Below are 19,170 nucleotides of genomic sequence, written 5' to 3' on the forward strand. Positions count from 1 at the left end.
AGTTGAAGGATTGAAAGCTGAAATAGAAACGATAAAGAAAACACAGAATGAAGGGATGCTGGAAATAGAAAATCTGTGTAAATGATCAGGAACTACAGATGCAAGTATCACCAATAGAATACAAGAGATAGAAGAGAGAATCTCAGGTGTTGAAGACTCATTAGAGGTTATAGAGTCGTCAACCAAAGAAAATCTCAAAACAAACAAATCCTTAACACAAAATATCCAGGAAATAAGGGACACCATGAAGAAGGCAAACCTGAGAATAATAGGTATAGAAGAAGGCGAAGAAATACAACTCAAAGGTACAGAAAGCATATTCAACAAAATCATAGAAGAAAACTTCCCTAACCTAAAGAAAGATATGCCTATGAAAATACAAGAATCTTACAGAACACCAAATAGGCTCGACCAGAAAAAGAAGTCACCTCTCCATATAATAATCAAAACATCAAATCTACAGAGTAAAGAGAAAATATTAAGAGCAGCTAAAGAAAAAGGCCAAGTAACATACAGAGGCAGACCTATCCGAATTACACCTGACTTCTCAATGGAAACGAAGAAAGCCAGAAGATCCTGGACAGATGTCCTACAAACTCTAAGGGAACAAGGATGCCAGCCCAGACTACTATATCCAGCAAAGCTCTCAATTACCATAGATGGAGAAAACAAAATATTCCATGACAAAGCCAGATTTAAACAATACGTATCCATGAGTCCAGCTCTACAGAAAATGCTAGAAGGAAAACCTAGATCCAAGGAAGATAACTACATTCACAAAGACACAGGCAATATATAATCCCATTTTACAAAACACCAAAAGAAAAAGGGAGGAGAAACTACACAAAATAACTTCACTAACAAAAAATCAAGCACAAACAAGGATCATCAACCAATGGTCATTAATATCCCTCAATGTCAACGGCCTCAACTTGCCTATAAAAAGACACAGACTAGCAGAATGGATATGAAGACAGAACCCTTCCTTCTGCTGCATACAAGAAACACATCTCAACATCAAAGACAGACATTATCTCAGAGTAAAGGGTTGGGAAAAGATCTTCCAATCAAACGGTCCCAAGAAACAAGCGGGTGTAGCAAACCTAATATCTAACAAATTAGACTTCAAATTAAAATCAATCAAAAGAGATGAAGAAGGACACTTCATATTCATCAAAGGAAAAATACATCAAGACGAAGTCTCAATTTTAAACATCTACGCCCCAAATACAAAGGCAACTACATTCGTGAAAGAAACATTACTAAAGCTCAAAATGCACATAAAATCTCACACACTAATAGTAGGAGACTTCAACACTCCACTCTCACCGCTAGGACCTCCTGACAGAAACTTAACAAAGAAACAAAAGAACTAATAGAAGTTATGACCCAACTGGGTTTAACAGACATCTATAGAACATTCCACCCAAATACAAAGGGATATACCTTCTTCTCGGCACCACATGGAACCTTCTCTAAAATTGACCACATAATAGGAAACAGAGCAAATCTCCACAGATACAAAAAAAATTGGAATAACCCCCCTGCATCTTATCAGACCACCATGCATTAACATTAGAATTCAACAATCACACAAATCGCAGAAACCCTACAAACTCATGGAGATTGAACAATGCACAATTGCACCATCCCTGGGTAAAGGAACAAACAAAAAAAGAAATTAAAGACTTCCTCGATTTCAATGAGAATGAAGACACAACATACACAAACTTATGGGACGCTTTGAAAGCAGTGCTGAGAGGAAAGTTTATAGCACTAAGTGCCCACATGAAAAAACTGGAGAACAGTCATACTAGAGAATTAATAGCACAGCTGAATGTTCTAGAACAAAAAGAAGCAAACTCCTCCAGGAGGAGCAGACACCAGGAAATAATCAAATTGAGGGCTGAAATCAATCAAGTAGAAACCAGGAAAACACTGAGAAGAATCAATGAAACAAAGAGTTGGTTCTTTGAGAAAATCAACAAAATAGACAAACCTCTGTCCAAACTAACCAAAAGACAGAGAGAGAGCATGCTAATTAACAAAATCAGGGATGAAAAAGGGGACATAACAACAGACTCTGAGGAAATCAAGAGAATCATCAGGGCATGCTTTGAAAATCTGTACTCCACAAAATTTGAAAATTTAAAGGAAATGGACAATTTCCTGGATAGATATCAATTGCCAAAACTAAATCAAGAACAGATAAACAATCTAAACAGACCTATAACCCCTAATGAAATAGAAGCAGTCATCAAAAGTCTTCCAAACAAAAAAAGCCCAGGCCCAGATGGCTTCAGTGCAGAATTCTACCAGAAATTCAAAGAAGAGCTAATTCCAATACTCCTCAAAGTATTCCACACAATAGAAGCAGGAGGCTCACTGCCAAACTCTTTCTACGAGGCTACAATTACCTTGATACCCAAGACACACAAAGACACAACTAAGAAAGAGAACTATAGACCAATTTCCCTCATGAACATCGATGCAAAAATACTCAATAAAATACTCGTAAACCGGATTCAAGAACACATCAGAAAAATCATCCACCATGATCAAGTAGGCTTCATCCCAGGAATGCAGGGATGGTTCAACATTAGAAAATCTATCAATGTAATCCACTATATTAACAAACTGCGAAAGAAAAACCACATGGTCATCTCACTAGATGCTGAAAAAGCCTTTGACAAAATCCAGCACCCCTTCATGATAAAGGTCCTAGAGAGATCAGGGATAACAGGAACGTACCTGAATATAATAAAAGCAATTTACAGTAAACCAACAGCTAACATCAAACTAAATGGAGAGAAACTCAAAGCAATTCCTCTAAAATCAGGAACAAGACAAGGCTGTCCACTCTCTCCATATCTCTGCAATATTGTACTTGAAGTTCTAGCTACAGCAATAAGACAACAAAAGGAGATAAAGGGGATACAAATAGGAAAAGAAGAAGTCAAACTTTCACTATTTGCAGATGATATGATAGTTTACATAAATGACCCAAAAAAACTCCGCAAGGTTACTCTTAGAGCTAAAAAACACCTTCAGCAATGTGGCAGGATACAAGGTAAACTCAAAAAATCAGTGGCCCTATTATATACAGATGATGAAGTGACTGAGAAATCAGAGAACCATCACCCTTTACGATAGCCATAAACAGCATCAAATATCTGGGGATAATATTAACCAAGGAAGTGAAAGACCTGTATATCAAGAACTTTGTGTCTTTAAAGAAAGAAATCAAAGAAGATACCAGAAAATGGAAAGATCTCCCATGCTCTTGGATTGGTAGGATTAACATAATAAAAATGGCAATCTTGCCAAAAGCAATCTACAGATTCAATGCAATCCCTATCAAAATTCCATCACAATTCTTCAAGGACCTGGAAAGAACATTAATCAACTTTATATGGAAAAACAAAAGGCCCAGGATCGCCAAAACAACCCTATACAATAAAGGAACTTCAGGAGGCATCACCATACCTGACTTCAAGCTCTATTATAGAGCTATAGTCCTGAAAACAGCTTGGTATTGGCACAAAAATAGGCAGGTAGACCAATGGAACCGAATCAAAAGCCCTAATTTTAACCCACACACCTATGAACACTTGATTTTTGACAAAGAAGCTAAAACTGTACAATGTAAAAAAGAAAGCATCTTCAACAAATGGTGCTGGCATAACTGGGTACTGGTATGCAGATGACTGCAGATAGATTGCCCTGTACAAAACTTAAGTCCAAATGGATCAAAGATCTCAACATAAATCCAGCCACACTGAAACTTTTAGAAGAGAAAGTGGGAGATACTCTTCAGCGAGTTGGTACAGGAGACCACTTCCTAAACATAACACCAGTGGCACAGGCACTGAGATTGACAATTAACAAATGGGATCTTCTGAAACTAAAAAGCTTCTGTAAGGCAAAGGGCACAGTCAAAAAGACAAAAAGGCAGGCCACAGAATGGGAAAAGATATTCACTAACCCTACATCTGACAGAGGGCTAATCTCCAAAATTTACAAAGAACTCAAGAAACATGTCTCCAAAACACCAAAGGATCCAATTAAAAGGTGGGGTACAGAACTAAATAGAGAATTCTCAATAGAGGAGGCTGAAATGGCCAAGAGACACTTAAGAAAGTGCTCAACATCCTTAGCCATCAGGGAAATGCAAATCAAAGCAACTCTGAGATACCATCTGTCAGAAAGGCTAAAATCAAAAGCACCGAAGACAATTTATGCTGGAGAGGATGTGGAGAGAGGGGAACACTCCTCCACTGCTGTTGGGAGTGCCGACTCATACAGCCTCTTTGGAAATCAGTATGGAGATTCCTCAGGAAACTGGGAATTAATCTACCACTAGACCCAGCAATTCCACTCTTAGGGATATATCCAAATGAGGCAAATTCATACAAGGGCATCTGCTCCACTATGTTCATAGCAGCATTATTTGTAATAGCCAGAACCTGAAGACAACCTAGGTGCCCCTCAACTGAAGAGTGGATAGAGAAAATGTGGTACATTTACACAATGGAGTATTACTCAGCAGAAAAAAGCAATGGAATCTTCAAATTCGCAGGTAAATGGATAGCACTGGAAGAAACCATCCTGAGTGAGGTAACCCAGTCGCAAAAAGACAAACATGGTATGTACTCACTCATATATGGATTTTAGACATGGATCAGGATAGTGCCAGTCTGCATTTCCACTGATAGAGAGTCTGGGAAACAGGAAAGAACCTAAAAGATAAGCATATATGCATAGTACCCAAGAGAAGAGGATTGAGACAAGATCCTCTGAATGGATGGGGAACACGGGGAGGGGTGGGGGGGAGTGGGAGCTGGGAAGAAGAGAGGGGTGAAGAGGAAGAGAGTTGGTCATGGGGGAACAGGAAGTTGAGTGGGTGGGGGTAGAATAGGGGGAAGAGGGAATCATAGGATAGAAGACAGATCAGGCACCAGAGTGACCTTGAGTGATCTAAAGGGATAACACCAATTGGAAAGCTAAGCAATAGTGGAGAGACCACCTCGAATGCCCATTCCTGATAATGAACTTGATGTCTATAACCATTCGGGAGCCTTCATCCTGTGACTGATGGAAGCAGAGGCAAACACACATTTAATCACTAAACTGAACCCAAGGAACCCAGTGACAGAGAGAGAGGAGTGATGAGCAAATTGGCAAAGGATGGGCTGGCAAAACCAGCAGAAACAGCTGATCTGAACAGGGGAGAGCTCTTGGACCCCAGACCAACAGTGGGGAGGCCAGCATGGGACTGATCTGGACCCCCCAAATGTGAGTGTCAGCGAGAAGGCCTGGGCCTATGGGGCCCTGAGCTGTGGATCAGTGTCTATCCCTGGAATACAAACAGTCATCGTGTGCCTATAGCACAAAGAGGGATGCTCTCTCAGCCTGGACTCTTAGGGGAGTGCCTGGACCCTACCCAGAGTGAAATGACAGACTCTAGATATCCCCTATGTGGAAGGATTTGGCAATGGGGTGGGAGGGTAGGGGGAAAGGGGAATGCGGGAGGAGGGGAGGGAGAGGGAACTGGGATTGACATGTAAAACAAGCTATTTAAAATTAAAATAAAAATGATTTAAAAAATGACACTGATTAGGGGATACCACATCAGTAAGCATGTTAAGCAACTCAAGGAAAACCAATGTCAAAGAAATTTAAACATCTCATTTCACAAGCTGTTAATATCTGCTTTAAAGTAAGATGATGGGAGAGTCCTGTGTATATGTCAATAAAGCACTGTAGGCTGGTAGGGAAGCAAGGTAGGTATCTAGGAGGATTCTGGGAAATGTAGTGAAGAAGCCGTCGCCATGTGATTCCTGGGAAGAGGGGACGCAAGTCTGTGTTCTCGGAAAGATAAGTCCTTATAAAACTATATATTGGTGATTATGGGTCAATAATTAAGTCAGAGCTAGCCAATGAGAAACAACAGCATATGGCCAACAGCATCATAATTAATAAAGTGTCCTGTGGGTCCTTACCCAAGTGGCTGGCAAGAAGGCTACACGTTCCAGTAAGACTTTTAGTGAACTGAGCTTGCAAAACAGTTTAAAATATCATTTTCAACACAGATAGCTTTTCCTTCTAATAGCTGACAGCTAAGGTGGTGAGCACCTGCCTGTGAGAGATCAGCTCAGAGAAGCCTTCTCCAGGAACAACCTTAAAGAAGACAGGGTGGCCAGCAGCTGTGTGAAGAGCTCTGATGACAGCAACCAAAGCAGCCAAGGCTGCAGGGACAGCAGCAATGAAGCCAACCCAGACCCTGCTGCCTTCCCTCCTGCCATCAGCCCCAAACCACCCAAGTTCAGGGCAAATCCAGGAAGGATATATGTAATAACCCGACACTTTGGGGCTTCAGTTGGATTAAACCGACTTGCCAGGTTCGTACTTGAGAGGGGAAGTGTGGATTGAGAAATGGAAGGTAGAGATGTTAAGCAAAAGACAATGGATAGAGTTAGGAGGGTGCTCCAGTGAATACTGAATGCCCCAAGTTTATTCTTCAACATTCTTAAATACCCCAACCATAAAAGAGGAACATGGTAAAAGACTTCTTTTTCAAGATACAAGGAAGAAAAACATTCTTCCTTAATTCTCCAAATATTTGGTAACCACGCCTTAGACTCCATTTCTCATTTATCAGAACTTTGATAGTGCAACTTCTAGGGTTTTCACTCAGGGTTCAAAATGAGGCACTACAAATAAGGGAAGGAACTAAAATCTGAGGGAAAAGGGAATTGACACACACAATTGCTCCTCTGCATGTTCTTTAAGTCTTCATTTTCTGTCTCTCTTGCTGTTCTGTTTCTTTTCTGTTTCTGTCTCTCTCCCGGTCTTGGGGAGTACAGGTATGTACATATTTGCAACAGTAATTCTTTGTACAATATAATGTGAGGCTTCAGTTTCTCAGGGTAAACAAGACACATAAGATTTACACAAACAGGTGGGAGGGAGGGTGGAAGGGGAGTGCGGGAGGAGGGGAGGGAGAGGGAACTGGGATTGACATGTAAAACAAGCTATTTAAAATTTAAAAAAATTATATTGAAAAAAAAAGATTTACACAAACAGCAATAAACTGATACTGGCAGGAGAAACTTTTAGCATCAATTACTTAGAGCTATAGGTCAAAGAGAGGGTCTAAGTTTAATTAGCACAAGAAACAAACCTGGTGTCTTCCAGTGCTCTATCCTAAGTGGTGGTACAGGCCTTCAGGAAAGTCTACTTGTCCCTGAGGCTGAGCAAATGGGCTGATTACCTTTGTCTTTGTCTTCTCAAGGGAAAAAGGAGGGAGCAGTAATTCTCAGATAAAATCTTGAGGGATTTGGGTATTAGATCAGTATTTATCTCAGGCATACAAATAGACTTTGGGAGTCCATTCCACATGGAAGGATGCTCTCTCAGCCTGCACACACGGGGAAGGGCATAGACCCTACCATGGATCAATTGACAGACTCTGAAGATCCCCCATGGAGGGTGTCACCCACCCTGGGGAGAAGAGTGGGGATTGGGTGGGGGTTAGGGGTTTGGTGGGGGGTGAGAGAGGAGGGAAGGGGAGGGAGCTGGGATTGGCATGTGATGTAAGCTTGTTTCTAATTTAAATTTAAAAAGATTAAAAAAACCAAAATAAAACAAAGCAAAAAAATCTTGAGTTAATAAAACAAAAAGTTTGAGAAGTTTTTTATTGCAGTGTTAGTTTAGGTTATTGATTCTCTGTCTCCCACTGAGGTAAAACCAGGGCATGCTTATTTTTTCTATCCATCTAGGCAACTATGAACCAATAACTTTGGGTATGTTGTAATTCTATGCCCTTGGACATCTGGCTATGTCTTAGATGGGATGTTTGTCCTTGGGCCCTAAATACTGACCAAATGCCTGTAATAAAGATAATTGCAGGAAGGCAGATCTCCTCAATTATGATGGAGAGGTGATCAAGAACCTGCTAAGAAATGTAATCAGTAAACTAGGACATGTTAATGGAGAACAGGTTTTTACACACAGCTAGGGAGTGTAATCAGTAAAACTCCAAATGCATGGAAGAAATTTGTTCCCAGTAATTGATCAGATAGTGCTGAACCGTGGGAAGTAAATTCCAAATTTGTTACAGAAAGGAATAAGCTACAGGAAGAATATACAGCAATAAACAGTCAGTTCATTCACAAGATTATGACACCAAGTGCAGCTTTGATGCTGGTTTCATCCATTAGGAGAATCCTTAATTCTTCTGACTTAACGTATGATATGATAACTGTATAATTACTGTGTGATCTTGTGGCTTTTAGCACTCATTATCTGGCCTTGAGGTCCAAGAGTAACCACACCTCAGAACAAGTCTCTTGTTATTTAGATAAGACATCCACGAATTTAGATAAGACATCCATGATCAAGATCAAACATCTTATAGTGGCCACACCTTAGATATTTAGCTCCTATGACTTTAACCTTGGAAGAGTAAGCATACTTTTGAGCTCTCTGATCTTAAGCCAAGATGAAGGGGAGCCATTTCTGTGGGCCCCAATAGGCAGGAAAACTAACCCTAGTATACACAAGGGTATACAAGTCCTGTTATTGCAGAAAAAAATAAACAACTATTAGCGGTCTGTAATCAGGCAAACCTGGAGCCTCAGAACAATGGCATGATCTAAACACTGGGCCTTGAGATCCAGAAGGCTTAGGCTTTGAGAATTCAGACAAACCAAACAATAAGGCCAACCTCTGAAACATCAGTGAGCTCTATTCAGACATTGCTGTAAAATAATAAACTCCTCCTGTTCAAAAATGTTATCCAAAATTTCAATTGCAAATTTCTAGGTATGTCAGTAATGTGATTAAATATTCCAAAAGTAAAATATGGAAGGATGTTCATAAGTAATCCAGACTGTGATTGTAAATCATTAATAATGTGACAATTGATCGCTACACTCAAAGACAGAAAGAAAGGAATTACAGATTTCTTATCACAAGACACAAAATCTATTTGAAAAAAAATCATTATTACAATTTCAATAAATGCAATTAGCAGCCACTTAAACACTGATAGATTAAGAAGGAGAACTGGAGAAGCACAGAACGAATATTGAAATAAAATCATTCCATAGGGGAATTATCACATGAAAAAAGAAGCTCCAAGTTGGAAAGAAAGAGCACTGTACAAGAGCCTAAGGAATGTGCAGGACTTGATGAAAGGGTCTGAAGATCCCTTAGGAGAACACCTGAGTCGGGAGAAAACATGGGAGACAACTGACTCATAGAGAAACACTGGACTGGGCATGAGAGTATAGGTCAGTGCATGTTCAACATGTGTGAGGCCAGGGCAGCAAATCCAAGGTAAAACAGGTTGCCCTGGTGACCACAGGGGAGCAGGAGAAACTTGTCATTCTCGTGAGCCTTAAATCCAGCAGTGGTATAAGACCTGACACTGTCTCCTCCTGCCTGGCAGAGCAGTATTGGGCATAAACTCATTGAATCAGTCACTGCCATGTGAAAAACATGCATGCAGACACTTAGGTCATCCACATGTCAGATTCCTGAAGATCAATCCATTCATGAGCTATATCAACTTTCTTGCCTTTCATTTCCCAGGCACTTGTGTGTGTTTTTTTCTTTCTGAGGCTTGTGAGTTTTGGTAAGTGTGAACTGGTTCCTTCTCATCCTAATGATCAACATTGTCTCTCAGATCACAGACTGCACTGAACACAAGGAGACACAGTATCACCAGGAAAGAGAACAGTGGTTAAAGCATCAAAGCAGAGTTGTAGAAGACAAAACCAGATAGACATGCAGCAGAGACAGCTATTCTGGAACAGGGTGGTCAATAAATCATCAGTTGGTTCCAGGCACAGTGTCAGTTCAAGACACAGAGATGGTTCAAGGGGCAGTTTGCTTCAAAGCACAGAGCTGACTCCAGTCATAGGGTCGTGAACAAATGAGTGAGCCACTTCAATTTGGGCTGATCATGGTGAGCAGAAGTCCTGGGGACAGAATTGAAAGTTTCTTGCCTTGTTTCTAGTGATGCATACATCAGGTGGCCTTATGATGGGTCATATTATGATTCAAAAAGGGCAATATAGCGATCATGACTCAGGTGTTTTGGACAAACACACAAGCTTGTTATCTTGGACAAGGTCTTCAAACATTCATGGGTCTAGGTGTTCCTAGTTTGATATGCTTATATTTAGGAATAATTTATTTGCATTGAAAGTTACTTATCAACCTATGTTTATTCTCTGTGCACACATAAGCTACAGAGTCATTTTGCCTCAGCATTTGCTTTTCAAATGAAGCAAGCCACTGTTACATAAAATGGATTCACTCTGAAAACGACTGTCCTATGTATTACAAAGGAACACAGGTGGGCCCAGTCTGACCTCTACCCCCTCCATCTTTCACAGCACTAGAATCAGGAGCTCTACTCTCTGAGTTTGAACTGTGGTGGGAATCAAAATTATCAAACATGTGTCATGGTGCCCTGGGAGGCACATGACAGCCATGTGGGACAGTCGTGGAAGTTGGAGTGACTGACAGACACACTCCTAGCACAGCTGTGGAGGCATGAGGACAAGCAGCCCTGCCTCCTGTGACCAGGGATGACATGGCACCTATGGAGGGATGACTGCTGAGCCTGAGAGCTCTGAGAAGGTGCTGGAAGAGTCTTTGGTTTTTGAAGCTGCCTGGTGCTGCAAATTGTGTGCAGCAGACAGGGGCTGAGAACTCAGAACCCGAGTGCGAGGATCACTCAATTTTCCAGCTTCTTCCTTATTGCATGGTGGTTTGCTGCTGGATAGGCTCTGAAAATGTTTAGGCAAACAGCTCAGCTCCCAGGACTTCTCTCCATTGCAGAACTCCATGCTCTGTTTGCCATCCCTGTTCCCCCAAAGAATCTGGGAGTTGCTGCTTTGTTTAGACAAATTCACAGACAGAAGTTCAGATGTGGACCACAGGCCACAAGGACCTCTAGTGATAGCAGTGGCAAAGACTGTACAAAGAAGGGAGATCTTTGGATTGAAAGATGCTCCATTGCTTATGGAACCTGTGTAGTGTGTACAGCACCGACCTAGAAGGCAGCAGGAGAGAAGGACAGTACATACTAAACATGACCCTGATGCCCCCAGACCTGACAAATTCTGTAAGAGCACCGAGAGAGGTTCTTCCAAGTCTCTCTCTTCCAGATACTAAAACATTATGTGTGATTTTCATGTAGTACTTTTTAAAAGAATCTAAAATTTTTTAATCTTTTGAAAATCCTTGTCTTGTGTTAACTTCATCTTGTTGTTGTTGAATATGAGGCAGGGTCTCCTGGATGGTTCAGATTTGCCACTAATGTGTAATCTTCCTTCCTCGCCTTCCAAGTGTCAGGATCTTAGGCCTAGGGCTTGTCTATTTTATTTACAATTTTTAAATTTTGTAACTATATTGTTTTCAATCTCCTGCTCTTTTCCTCTCCCTCTCCTTTTCTTTTTTCTAAGCTTCTTGCTACATATTTTTAGATAGGATTTCTCTGTGTACCTTGCCAGTCCTTGAGCTCACTGTGTAGACCAGACTGGTCTTGGTCTCAGAGATTCACCTGCCTCTGCCTGCAAAGTGCCAAGAATAAAAGTGCACATCACCACCTCGTGTCCATTATTTCCCTACTCCTATTGTGATTATTGTGGGAGCTATCTCTGGTATTGTTACTGTGGTTTATTTTCTGCACTTTGGCCAGTGCTAAGGATTCAGCCCTCTGTAGAAGGAAGCGTAATATACAAACCTTCACATCACCGTGTAACATTCTCTCCCACAGGTGCAGAGACCACAACAACGACACATGAGAATGTGGTAAAACAAAACTTTCTCAAAAGACTATAACATGTCAGCAACTGAATCTAAACATACTTAATTAGGTAGACTGCTGAAAAATCATTCAGGAAGTTGGCTTTAAAAGGATTACAACTTCAAAAAGATAGACAACTGAAGGAAATAAGCAAAATAATATAGGGCATGAGTCATGAATCGTTTTTACAAATGAAAACTTTGGGACATGTTCCAAATAATTTTTTTAATTCAGGAGAAAGCATCATCACCACACCACATTAACCGAAAGATAAATTACCAGGGCTTCAAAGATATGGTTAATGAGTTATTGCTTTAAGAGAGCAATAAAGAAACATCTATGATGACCTCTAAGACATAATAGACAGATCAAACAGGATCACTTTTATTTTAACATAATACTGAAACAGACTAAAGCCACAGAAACCCATGTATCTATTCAAAGATTCGGACTTTCAGGTACAGAGGTAATTTAGACCATCACATAATATGACCAGCAAATAATCTTGTCACATCACACTCTTACTAAAATTCAGAGTTCAGAACAAGAAAAGAATGCTGGAAGTGAATACAGAGAAGAACAATGTTACTAACATGTAACTGATTGGCAAACCAATCAGAACACAGAATATTCATTGACAGAAATGTTAAAAACTAGAGCATGGACCTATGTATTTTGAGTACTTAAAGAAAATATCTGACAACCAATGTGACTGCACACAAATTTGTCCTTTATAAGAACCTTCAAGAACATAACTAAAGCGGTGCATTGCCACTGAGGCAGGACTGGAGCAGACACAGGAAAATAAAAACACAAAGGAAGAAGACAGAAAGCTACAATCCCAAGAGCTCAGGAGAAAATAACTCCTGTAGTTCTAAGGAATTAACAGCATTAACTCAGCAAGTGTGCTGGTTCAATGTTTTTCAACCTGTCCCATGCTGGAGTCATTTGGGAAGAAGAATCATTAGTTGAGGAATTGCCTCATTGGATTGGCAAGTCTGGGGTGGGGGCATTTTCTTAATTGATGATTGATGTGGGAGGGCCCAGCCCACTTTGGGGTCCTGGGATCTTTAAGAATGCAGGCTGAGCAAGCCATGAGACTAACAAGGAAGCCCTGTTCCTCCATGGTTTCTGATTCAGTTCCTGGCTGACTTTTCTCAGTGGCGGATTGTGATGTGGAAGTGTAAGCCAAATAAACCTTTTCCTACCCCAATGGCTTTAGGTCATGATGTTTTATCACAGCCACAGAAAGCAAACTGCCATTGAGCCAGCAGACGTCTCAGATGAGAGAGAAGGTTGCACACAGCAACCAAAACCAAAGCAGAGAATGGAAAGTCAAATGGAAGCTCGCCAATTATAGGAGGTCTCTCAGTGCACACATGATCTCAACTCTGGGCTAAAAGATGCAAATGGCAGTCTGAAGTGAAAAGCAGAAAACGATAACCAACTGTTTATTGCAACAGGAACTCAACTCACTGGCAACGTATATGGAAAGTGTGAAAGAATGGAAAATGGTATTTTATGCTAACAGACTCCAAAAGCTATACTCCTACCTGACACAGTAGATATTCAGCAAACATTAGGAAAAATAAGGAGGATAACTACATCTTCATAATTGGAACACTCCATCACAAACTTTTAACAAGTCAAAAAGGTAACTTCTTGTATCCTAACAGATGGCAATAGAATTGAAGTAAAAATCACCCTCAAGAGAAACTACGGAAACACATGGTGATTGAACAGTATGTGTTTGATTCAAGCATGGTTCCACATATGCAAATTCATAAAGAAATTCAGCATGTAACATTATCAATGATAAGGATGATATGTAGGAAATCTGAAAAACTAATCTTTAGAAGTCCAGCTTTAGGGTTTTGTTCAGGGTGCCAAAAAACAACAAACAAACAAACAAACAAAAAAGAACTAAAAATAAGCAAAGGAACTAAAATCTGAGGGAAACAGGAATTGACTCACACACAATTGCTCCTTTGCATGTTCTTTAATCTTCTTCTGCTCTCTTTCTCTCTTGCTGTCCTGTTCCTGTCTATCTCTGCATTTCTTTGTCTCTTGAATTCCTGTCTTTCCCCAGTTCTTGAGGCTACAGGTATATATATGTTTGCATCAGTAATTATTTTTTAATACAATATGAGTCTTGAGTTTCTCAGGGTAAACAAGGCACATAAGACTTACACAAAGAACAATAAACTACTACTGCTAGGAGAAACCTTTAGCATCAGTTGCTTAGGGCTGTAGGTCAAAGAGAGGGTCTAAGTTTAATTTGCACAAGAAACAGAGCCTGAAGCCTTGCAGTGCTCTATCCTAGGTGGTGGCACAGGCCTACAGGACAGTTTGTTTTTCCCTGAGGATGAGCAAATGGGCTGATTACCTTTGTCTTTATCTTCTCAGGGGAAACAGGAGGGAGCGGTAAATCTCTGAGTTAATCAAAAAAGTTTAAGAATCTTTTACTGCAGAGTTAGTTTAGGTTATGGCTTGTCTATCTGCTGGTGAGGTAAAACCAGGGCATGCTTATTTTTTCTACCCATCAGGTACCTATGAATCAACAATTTTGTGTGTGTAGCAATTTCATGTCCTTGGATATCTGGGATGTCTCAGATGGGATGTTTTTGCCTGGGCCCTAAACACTGACCAAATGTCTGTCAATGAATGTAGTTGCAGGGTGGCAGATCTCTGCAATTATAATGGAGAGGGGAACAAAGACCTGAGAGAGGGAAACAGGTCTCATACATAGCTAAGGAATGTAGTCAGTAAACTAGGACCTGTGAATGGAGAACAGGTATTTACACATAGCTAGGGAGTGTAATCAGTAAACCTCCAAATGTATAGGAGAAATTTGTTCCCAGTAAATGATCATATAGTGCTAAACTGTGGGAAGTAAATCCCAAGTTTGTTACAGAAAGGAAAACGCTACAGGAAGAATATACAGCAAGAAATAGCCAGGTCATTCATAAGATTATAATGCCAAGTAAAGCTTTGATACTGGTTTCATCCATCAGGAGAATCCTTATTTCATCTGAGTCATCTTGTGATAGATGGCTATGTAATTACTGTGTGATCTTGTGGTTTGTAGCAAAACCATTCTTGGTTGCAACATGAACAGACCGGGAAGAGAAAACTCACACCCGCACACAATAAAGGTCACTATGATAATCCTACAACATCAGTATACTAAATAGGTGATAACTCATATTAGTTCCTCTAAATACAGAATAGAGTCAAGAACAACCATTCTTCATGTGTTATTTAATATGGAGCTTGAATCCTCAGGGAAACAAGACGATAGAAGAAAAAGCAACCGAGATACAAACATAAAAGAAAGAAGCCAAATTACCCTATTAGTGGATGAATTGCTTCTATATTTAAAATTCCACTGGGCTGGCAGAGACTTTGCCTAATGTATACAAGTCTCTGGATTTGGTCCCCTGGACCACATATCAAGAGAACGGCTCTGAAAACCATCTGGAGTCCAGCAAGCTGTCTCTGCAGGTAAACGTGCTGACTGCACAAGACTGGAAATCTGAGTTCCATCCAAGAACACCATGAAAGGCAGAATACAGTGACAAGCCTTTGGAATCCCAACACAGGGTTATCTCCTGGAAGCTGAAGGACAGCTCACCTGAGTGCCCAGCATGGGAGAAACTACAGGAAAGATCGCCTCAACAAGTTGGAAGAACAGAACAAACTCTTCAAAAGTTTCCTGTGATCTCAACACACAGTGTCCCCTCCCTTTCCCCCTCCCGCTCCTTTCACACACTGAAAAGACCTAGAGACACTGTGGGAAAGCATCTCTGGATTAAAATATGCAGGGTAGGTTATGGAGACATGTTTGCACACCTCTGGATATACCTATAGCTACAGAATTGTGCACTATTAAACTGGTGAGGTGTGTGATGTTAATTAATCTCTAAGAAAGCCATTCCTGCTCGCACATACTCACTGCTGTCAGATGCAGGGGAAGAAGAGACACCCAGCCTGCTCCTCAGCTTCTTCTCAGCTCTGCCTGCATGGGGAGCTTCAGGGAAGACCAGCGAGCCTGACCCACCCTGGAAGGAAGGAGTGGAGATACTACCACCTAGTGGTGAAGTCAGGATCCTTGTGTACTCTGAAGTCTGGGAACCTCTGGTCTGGCAATTACAGGAGAGCTGGGCAGTCTGTGCTGTGCTCTAGGTCAGGCCCTCATCAGTGCTGGATGATGGTGAGTCAGTCCCAGGGAAAAGAAAAAATGAAAGTAAAGACATCTGTCTGTCTGTCTGTCTTTTCTCTCTTCCTTCCATTTCCCCCTTCCTTCCTCTCTCTCTCTCTCTCTCCTTTTTCTTTAATACATTGGTAGTGGTAATAAAAAGGAGGTAAATATGTGCTTAACACAGAAAGGGACAAACATGGAAGTCAGGACTGCCGAGGATATGGCTTGTTAAGTACCCAAATTATTAATATAATTTGATTTATAGTCTTTTTAATATCTGAAGAGACCAACTTAGTAATTTATTGTTCCTGATTGTAATCCCTATAATCTAGAGGCCAAGGCAGAAGGATTCGGGGTTTGGGTGCCTGAGCTAAATATTGAACTCTATCCCTAGACAAGGGACAGGGGGACTAAGTGTAGACTGTTAACCTGAGGTTATACGGGCAGGGTTACAGTACAGGACTCTTCACAGACCAGAAAGTTAAATGTTGAAAAGTAAGTCAGTTTCGTACTCTAATTGTCTCAGTAACATTCTAGCATAAATTGGGGACAGTCACTAAATCCCTCCCCGCTCCAGCTGAGGAACTGTAGACGCTTGACTCTGGCAGGAGAGGGCAAGTTACTCTTCTTAGGAGTGTGGTCCTTGGAATGTTGACTGTCCATGGGATTGTCCTACTCCCCTTTGCACAGGGGCAATGCTGACAGGACTCTGTGGGTTATTGAAGAAGGGGAGGAGAGGAATGGAGAGGGAGAGAAGGAGAGGGCCAAAGGAATGGGAAGGGAGAGGAAGAGAGGATGGGGCAGGAAGTTGTTGGGAGGGGGGCTTTGGGGGAATTCTGCTGTAGCACTGGTGGGTGAGTGAGCTGAGTATTATTAAATTCATCCTATGTATGAAGCTTTCAAAATTCTCAAAGATTTTGATGATGTTAACTTTCATTGGAGTACAAGATACATGGAGAAAGTACAGTCTGGGCAGTGGCCCCACTCTGTAAGCATGAGGAGCTGAGTTCAGATTCCAGCACTAGGTAAAGAGCCTGGTAGTGGTAGGGGAGGCAGGGGGACCCCTGGAGCTTGCTGACTGTAGAGCCAACACTCCAGATCAACCCTTCCCCCAGCCTTAGCTCCTAGAGGCTATGTCGTATGCTACAGGCACAGGGCCAAAACTGAACACAAAGGAACTCCAACCCCCTCAGCCTCCTAGATGCTTGGATACTGAGGACTGTTTGACCAGAAAGGAAGCTCCCCTGTGGTTTCCAGGAAATTCAGTTCTGAAAATATTGGTACAATATACCACCTGCAAACCATAGAAATAACAGAATGTTCCCTCCCAGCACCAACCTTTGAGAAAAATGGGTACACAGATATTACATGCCAAATACATGCCTTTGAAAAGTTTCTTGATTGTTCCCCAAATGTCAACCAATCAGAAACCAACCTGTACCTACTGATGTAAACCTGTAAGTTTTGTCTTTAAAACCTAGCAGTAGACACGGAACTTCATCCCCTCTGGAGGCTGCTGCGTCAGCTTGCTAGACCGGGTCCTTTCCTCAGTAGGCTAGAACAATCAATAAATCTCATGCATTTGCATAGGTGGTCTGTCTCCCTGGTCTCTTTGGGGATCCTTGTGACTTGAGCACAACATTTGTGGGCTCGTCCGGTATCCCCAGAGACCATCTGGACCCTAAGCCCTTGGAGGTTTTCATCACCCAGTTGGATAAGTTAGATTGTTCTCTGTTAATTTTCCTTTTTCTCTCACTGGCATTTCTGACTCAAACTGTGCAGGTCACAAGTACCTAGGCAGATTTGCTATTAGGTAAACCTGGAAGAATAGGGAGACATCCCTCTTCCTCGTCAGGACGGGAGCCCATCTGAGGCCATCCCGTTGGGGTCCCTGGAACCCAACTGTTTTTCTGAAAGTTTTGAGGGCTATGAGTCCCTGGTGGGCCTTCGTCCAATTCATATGGTTTTTGGCCTTATAGAGCCTGACGAAAACGGACCCTCTGAATTCTGCAGAACTCCGGTACTCTGTGTTGGACCCTTCTGTCTGACTGCAGTGTTTGTCTCTTTTCTGTTTGTTTTTCTGTTGACAGCCTCACCATCAGGGTGCAACACCATCCTCACCCCTTGACTTTGGCCCACTGGGGCGACCTTAGAGCATCTGCCTATAACAACAGTGTTAATGTCAAAAAGGACAAATGGGTCACTTTCTGTTCCTCTGAATGGCCTGTGTTTAATGTCAGATGGCCATCTGGAGGGTCTTTTAATTTAGATCTCATTTCCAGGGTCGAAGAGATTGCTTTCAGACCTCAAACAGGATATACTGATCAAATCCCCTACATGTCACTTGGTGGGGACTAATTGATTGAATTGATGGACCCCTTCCCTTGGTTAAGCTGTTTCTTCCCCCATCTGCTCCCTCTGTCACCCCCCTGCCTCCTCTGTTCCCTCTGCCCCCCTCACAGGTTTTCCCCATAAAGAAGGAAATGGCTAAGCCCATTCTTCAGGGAGGAACCGAGGAGGCTGATATCTTTCCTCTCTCCTACTTTCTTCCCCCTCCTCGACATGGACCCTGACAGACTCCCCTCCAGGCAGGCAATCATTCACCCACACAGCCAGACTCTACAATGCCAGCCCCCCCCGAAATGCTGTACCAAAGACCGGCTCAGGCAACCAGAAGTCAGAGGTGCAACCCCACAACCAGAGGTGATTACCCTGCCACTTTGTCCAGCAGGTCCCCCTGATGAGGTGGGGAATGAGCCCTTTCACTACTGGCCGTTTGGCTCTAGTGATCTTTACAACTGGCATTCACAGAATGCTTCCTTTTCAGAAAATCCTAGGGATTTTCTTAACCTTTTAGAAACTGCCCTTTTTACTCATCAGTACACTTGGGATGATTACCAACAACTCCTCAAAGTCTTGAGTCCTGGAAGAGTCCCCGAGTTTTACACTGACCCCACTGTTGCCAGTGCCAACTTTCCCTTCAGTCGCCCAAACTGGGACCATAACATGGCAGAAGGTAAGGAGAGGCTCCTAGTCTATCGTCAGATTCATCAGGTCTCAAAGTGGCAGCTCAGAAACCAGCCAACATGTCTAAGGTGTATGATGTCAGGCAGGGACCTGATGAGAGTCCAGCAGCTTATTTAAA

The 19,170-nt window shown here is 41.8% G+C and overlaps 1 protein-coding gene across 1 annotated transcript in view; it reads right to left on the bottom strand.

The window, feature by feature from the left end:
* LOC101844130 (ATP-binding cassette sub-family G member 3) overlaps nt 1-15,875 on the bottom strand; it is a 57,812-nt gene extending 41,937 nt beyond the window's left edge. The window contains exon 1 of the mRNA XM_005076428.3: nt 15,780-15,875. The gene's annotated coding sequence lies outside the window, so the exon portion shown is untranslated. The remainder of the gene's footprint in view (nt 1-15,779) is intronic.
* Between the last annotated feature and the right edge of the window lie 3,295 nt (nt 15,876-19,170).

Source organism: Mesocricetus auratus, unplaced genomic scaffold, assembly GCF_017639785.1.
Source record: "Mesocricetus auratus isolate SY011 unplaced genomic scaffold, BCM_Maur_2.0 Super-Scaffold_100006, whole genome shotgun sequence".
NCBI classification, from domain to species: domain Eukaryota; kingdom Metazoa; phylum Chordata; class Mammalia; order Rodentia; family Cricetidae; genus Mesocricetus; species Mesocricetus auratus.